The 4,567-nt window shown below is 40.5% G+C and overlaps 1 non-coding gene across 1 annotated transcript; it reads right to left on the bottom strand.

Annotated features, from left to right (window-relative positions):
* Positions 1–1,201: 1,201 nt before the first annotated feature.
* Positions 1,202–1,275, bottom strand: TRNAD-GUC. The gene has a single exon. It is a non-coding gene; the product is annotated as a tRNA-Asp (tRNA).
* Between the last annotated feature and the right edge of the window lie 3,292 nt (positions 1,276–4,567).

Raw genomic sequence — 4,567 nt, 5'->3', positions numbered from 1 at the left:
GATAAGGTAGCATTTCCATTTCTTCTTCAAAAAAAAAGATAATGAAAAAGATTTCTACAGATCCGACCAAATCGATCAAGAATATCCCTTCTCTTTTTCGTAAGACTGAGGTGTAGGTAGGGCTAAAAAAGCAAAAAAAAGAGTCAAATCGCACCATCTCTATAATATGTAAATGCCTTTTTTCTCCTGAGGTTGTCGGAATTATTCGCAATAAAATATTGGCTACAATTGAACGCGAGAAATCTTTCTCTATGTCAATTCAAAACAAAACAAACAGACGGGTCAGCACCTCTGAAAGAAAGGGAGGGAGGACTTCAGGAATCGTACGGAAATGTAACTCGGTATTCAAACAACTATTCAGAGTTCCTAGAGCTCCTTGTACGGCCTGTTGGAAAACCCGTTGTGGGCTCCATAGCAGGAAATTATATATTCTGTCAAAGAAAGTCCCTCGCGTAAATTGCTTTGAATAGGTAAATCAAAATTCCTTCCTTTTAGGTGGTCTAGGTGGCTGGGATACTATGCCCTTCTTTTTAGAGGCTCAAAGATGAGTACGATCCATACTAGATCTGACCAACTGCCCATCCTACCTCCTCTACCTTTTTGACAGCCCATCTTTTTGTCTCAGTAGAGTCTTTCAGTGGCATGTTTCAGTCCTCTTCCCCATTACTTAGAAAAAGTGAGCCACCGGTTCAGGTACAAGATACTATCATTACCGCCTGGACAATTAGACAGCCAACCCGTAATCGCAACAACCCAATTGCACACATAAAAAAATCCGGTCAAATTTTCATTGTAAATATGAATTCCTTTGTTATAAGAGCAGCGCGCCTTGTTAATTGCTCGTACCGTAAGTGAATTTACGAATAGGGAGCCTAGGTGCCCAACAAGTGAACTATTTCCTCCTTCAGGATTCTTTTTCGTGATTTCCATCGTAAGAAGATCGACTTGTAGAAGTCTAAAAATGGGGAGCAAAGGAAGAGGCTGATGTTGAGCCGGGTGATGAAGCAACTTCACTTCAACAAGAAGTCTAGTGAGCGGTTGACATGGTGGAAGGTCGTTCTACCTTTCCCTGTGCCAACAAAGCAGGCATACTTGATTGCCTCTTTGGGGCTCGTGAGAGACATTCATATTATTGCGTTCTGTGATCGTAGATCGTCAGGAAAAAGGAAATATAAATTTCTCCATTCATTGAACCCTAGTTCGGGACTGACGGGGCTCGAACCCGCAGCTTCCGCCTTGACAGGGCGGTGCTCTGACCAATTGAACTACAATCCCCGCGTTTTTAGAAGAATTTTTTATGGAAGAAGAGCAAGTTTTTTCTTTGATGTTCACCAAAACAACTCTTTTTTGTTCTCTGGTCCTTCACTAACCGGGGCTAAAAGTCCTGAAATCGAAAATGAGGCCCGCGCGACGGGCTATTAGCTCAGTGGTAGAGCGCGCCCCTGATAATTGCGTCATTGTGCCTGTAATAAATAGAGAACTGGATCATGTCACATGACTTATTCCATTTCTACTCTATGGGATCTTACGGAGCCTGTTCATGGATGACATGGTTGCCTAGCGGGAAAAGGAGGGAAACGGATACTCAATTTAAAGTGAGTAAACAGAATTCCATACTTGATCTCATAGATCCCTAGAATTTCATGTGATTCAGTAAACAGAATATAGATTCCATGATTGCTAGATCGATCCATAGGGATTGATCAAGAGTGAGCTGATAATGGAACGGAGATTTTTTGAATAGAATGAACGACCGTAATGGATGTTGGCTCAATCCGAAGGACATTATGCGGAAGCTTTGCAAATTTATTATGAAGCTACGTGACTAGAAATCGATATCGATTTTGATACATATAAGGTGTCCTACGGATAATGCAAATCGAATGAAAAATAGAAAAGTTTTTTCTTGATCATTTATCAACCCTTTCCTGTTTCTTAAATGGAATATTCCAGCAGGAGCAACCGAACCATCTTCTCGTTGTCCTTCCATTCTTCTGACGCCTAAACTAGATTACTCTTCTTCTTCCTATTATAAAGCGGGGGCTGAAAGGGACTCTTTAAAGTACTTCAACGTTATCACTGGACTTTCATGTCAATCCAACTGGAGGAGGGAAATCAGGAGAATAAAGAAGTCTTGCACGAGGGCGGCCTCTTTCATCTACCTTTATCCTTGGAAGCTCAGGAAGAAGCCCGTTTACTTATGTTTTCTCATATGAATCTCTTATCTCCCGCTATCGGGGATCCTATTTGCGTACCAACCCAAGACATGCTTATCGGGCTTCCAAAAAAAATTTAAAATGGGTAAAAGCCGAGAAGTTTTATATTTTTATATTATGAACCTTCGATTCTCAAATTTAAATTCTTCTACATTGAATATATGAGTAAAGGATCTATGGATGAAGATACAAAAAAGAACCCAGGGTTCTAGCCCATTCCCATTCCTAAATCAATAATTCGTAGTGCTTTTGCCTTTCTTGCGTACTCCTTCGCTATCCTTGTTTCTATTTCTATTGCATTCTATCTCATCGTATCACATTCTGTTCTACGATTGCACTTCGACAACAACGTTCGACTTGCATGTGTTAAGCATATAGCTAGCGTTCCTTCTGAGCCAGGATCAAACTCAGATTTTGACTATGATTAGGCAAGGGGATTGATACCGAGAAAGATTTCTTCTTATTATAAGACGTGATTTGATCTGCATTTCGTAGATGTTCAATCTTGCGAGGCGTATGAGCCAAATTTTTAGTACTCTCCCGACCTGTTAGAGGCCACCCTAATAAGCGGAGATTGCCGGGAAAGAAAATGATCTTTTTGATACTATGGATGACTGGTTACGAAGGGACCATTTCGTTTTTGTAGGATGGTCTGGCCTAGAACATTTCTTCCCTTAAGCGTAAGCGTAAAACTGAAGATTGTGAGGCGTTTCCACTACATAATAAGAAACTAGAATTAGATCTTGGAAATGATCGACTCCAATAGATGCTCATCATAATTTTTATTCAGCGGCCGTGGTTATTGGCAAGAACTCATTGAATCTATCGTTTGGGCTCATAACAAATTAAAAGTTGCTCCTGCTACTCAGCATCTCAGGAAGCGACTTGAGCCCTGTTTCAAATGGGGGGAAACAAATAAATGAAAAAATAAAATTGGGAAAATAGAAATACTTTTTCTTGGGTAAAGGAACAGATAACTCGATCGATTTCTGTATCGATCATGATATACTTAATAACTCGGACATCTATTTCAAATGCATATCCCATTTTTGCGCAGCAGTCGAAATATAGTTGTGTTGAGTTAGGTTGAAGATTTTTTACCAGATTTTAAAAATGAGTGAAAAAGATACCACGAGCACGGTCTTTTTCAATAAAATCATCGCGCAATAAATCAACAAAACCTAAAGTCATTTCGCGTTCCTCAGTTGCAGGGTTTGGTGGCCCGAAATTGACTTGGCTTCGCCAAAAGGCCTCATCTCCAAAGCCCGGCTCGTGAAAAAGGTATGATAGGACAAGTGCAGGACCGATTCCCCATAATAGGTTAGATCGCGCCAATATCAATTCTTTTTATTCCAAGGCGAAGATTGAAACATAGCTCTTAAATTTGGTTGGACCATAAACATCCACCCAAGCACAATTATCACAAAGCCCCTTCTTGTTCTTATTCTTATTCTTATTCTTATTCGGTGGAATACAAGAGTTCTGAAGCTCCTTTCTTTCTCTGGTCTGGAGGAGGTCAATCAAAAAAATGACTCAATCAAAGATCCAACTGATCCCCACGCCTGTATTGCAAATACGCAGTCACGAATAATCCACTAATTCTTCCTCCGCTTCTGGTAAATCAAAGGGTAATCTTTCACATTCTGCCAAAGAAGAAATTAAAAAAACCAGAAAACCTATAGGCTGACGCCAAATATTCCATCCAAAAAAAACGTATTGCATGGAACAAAATCCACATTACCAGTTCTCAATTATGAGTAACTTGCAGGATGAAAGATTCTTATTATTGTTAGCACCTCTGCTCTATCTGTCTCGTCGTGATCCAAGCGGGTTCAAGTGCTTGAAGAGCATATCTACCAAAACAAATACGATTGCCTCAACAGGTCAACGATCAGCAGTACTGAGCTACGGAAAGTCTATCGAATTATAGCTAGCCAAGTGATTGATATTATACCTCCCGGACCAAAACTTCTTGTTTCAGAGGGGGAATCCATCAAGCTTGATCAACCATTAACAAGAAATCCTAATGTGGGAGGTTTTGGTCAGGGGGGGCTCGAACCTGCAGCTTCCGCCTTGACAGGGCGGTGCTCTGACCAATTGAACTACAATCCCCGCGGGGTGTATGGCATACCCATTCTTAAATAGAACCATAAGAACATCACAGTTCCCACCGCTATTTCAAAACCGTACATGAAACCTTAGCTTCATACGGCTTCTCTATGATCAGAAAAAGGAAAGGACTGTTTTGTTCATAGCCCCTGGGGCGTAGATAGAATTAGATAAAATAAAATAGATTTGAAAGTCCTAAATTAGACCAAAGGGATGGATATTAAATGATAGGAAGTGCTAGG

The sequence above is a fragment of the Triticum dicoccoides genome, chromosome 6B (assembly GCF_002162155.2).
Source record: "Triticum dicoccoides isolate Atlit2015 ecotype Zavitan chromosome 6B, WEW_v2.0, whole genome shotgun sequence".
NCBI lineage: Eukaryota > Viridiplantae > Streptophyta > Magnoliopsida > Poales > Poaceae > Triticum > Triticum dicoccoides.
This window is presented reverse-complemented; position numbering and strand designations above follow the sequence as displayed.